Source organism: Myotis daubentonii, chromosome 8 (genome assembly GCF_963259705.1).
Source record: "Myotis daubentonii chromosome 8, mMyoDau2.1, whole genome shotgun sequence".
Taxonomy (NCBI): Eukaryota; Metazoa; Chordata; class Mammalia; order Chiroptera; family Vespertilionidae; genus Myotis; species Myotis daubentonii.
This window is the reverse complement of record NC_081847.1, coordinates 6,391,922-6,393,954: the sequence shown is the minus strand read 5'-3', so window position 1 is coordinate 6,393,954 and position 2,033 is coordinate 6,391,922.

Below are 2,033 nucleotides of genomic sequence, written 5' to 3'. Positions count from 1 at the left end.
TCCTGCAATCCTAGTGTTAATTTTGATGATGGGTTCATGTTTTTTTCAAGCACATGGGGGGGGGGGGGGGTCGTGGCAGGGTATTTGGGCTGATGACTATTTTGTACCCAAGGCCTTTGCCTCGATGTCTGAAGGTCCATCTATCTAGTGGACACTTGGAAAGGAACCAATCTCTTTGCTCTCCAGTAGACATAAAGGCAGATAATTGTCTCATGAAAATCTATGCTTTATATACTTACCAAGAACCAGTTCTCACCTATTGAGGGGTCACAGCACAGAAGCACCCTCTTACTATGCTCTCCCTTCCTTTTTAACTGGACATTCTATTCCCCCAACTTCTCACAGCCATTGGCTCTGCTCAATAATCAAATCCACTCCAAGGATAGGCATGTCCCCATAGGCTTTAAGAACATTCCAGACCAGTGATAGTGTTGAAGACCTCTGTCCTGCTGAGGTCAGCTCTGTAGGGTGCATGTGCTTCTTGTGTGGTAACCTCACGGGCTTTTCCTAACTGAGTTTTGGTGGCCCACTCTTGAAATGGTGCTACACATTGTACCTGCATGCAGGTACAACCGGGCACATTGCCTATTGAGCAGAGGGCTGGAGACCCCGCGGGGCCTGGCCCTCAGGTGTGACTGGAAGGTTGGGTCTTTGGGTGGTTGCTCCTGAATGCCCCGGCGACTGTAGAACAGGCTGGGTGTAGGGTTACCCTTGCTGACAGTGCTGAACATCCTCTAAGACAGCGGTTCTCAACCTGTGGGTCGCGACCCCTTTGGCAGTCAAACGACCCTTTCACAGGGGTCGCCTAAGACCATCCTGCATATCAGATATTTACATGACGATTCATAACAGTAGCAACATTACAGTTGTGAAGTAGCAACAAAAATAATTTTATGGTTGGGTCACAACATGAGGAACTGTATTTAAAGGGCCAGAAGGTTGAGAACCACTGATTTAGATAATCAGGTCCCTTACTTAAGTCAAAATGTGGGAGCCACATAGAGAGACTTGGCTCACGTGGCTTCACAGGAGGACAGTCATTAGTTCGTGGCAGGGGTCGGATAGCGGTTTGGAGGTGCTGATTCTTTGATGAGTTATGAGTTTCCATTTCTTCTAAGACAGTTAGGCAGACTTGGTTCATCTGATGTTGCTCCATTTTGGAACTTAGCACTGTGCCTGCACGTAAATGTGGGCCTTGAATGGTCAATTCTGTGTTAGACTTTAAAAACTAAATTTTCTCTCTTCAAGCTCCCTTGACCACCCAGATGCCACCTCTTACCTTGTTGCCTGATGTTTTAGTTTAGTTTTGTTTTGAAATGGAAGGCAAACAATCCCTTTCGAAAAGATGGGTATTAGAGTGAACCAGTGAGGGCTCTGGGGTGGTTGAATAGAGACTTCCAGCTCATCAGAAAGTGGCTCAGGTCTAGGACGTGGGGTCGGTGGGCTGTGTCCTGCACCCGACTCCACGCCGACCGTGACGTCATTCTACCAGTCTACGGTGGAGGCTTCTTACGCTGTAGGAACATTCCCAGAGTCAGCGGCACAGACTTGTGCAGTGACTGGCCAGTGGAGGCAGAAGCAAACAGTCCTTTGTCCGGTCGTCCTCAGGAGCTCCCTGCGCTGTCCTGGATGCTCAGGGTAATTGTGTGGCCTGCTCTTGAGCTCGTCATCTGGGTAAAATGGACCATTTCAAGGAAACTGCATTCAACACAGTGTACATTTAGACCAGGCTTAGAATAAACCCCTGGGTTTAGTGTTTTCTGCTGGTCAGCTATTATTCTAGAATTGCTTTTAGCTAATCATCCAAATTCTGCCATTAGTAATCACCATTTCTCTCATTTTATAAAAACATGTCATAATGGAGGCTAAAGGGCTTGGGTTTGCATCATTTGTTCTCTTTCTCGGAGGAAGAGCTGAGGGAATCAGATATTTTTTTAACATGGTGTTCTGACTCAGGACACTGTAATAGGCCTCTGTTTCATCACCGCCCCTATTCCAGATGGGTCGATGGAGACCCAGGTGCGGGCTTGCCG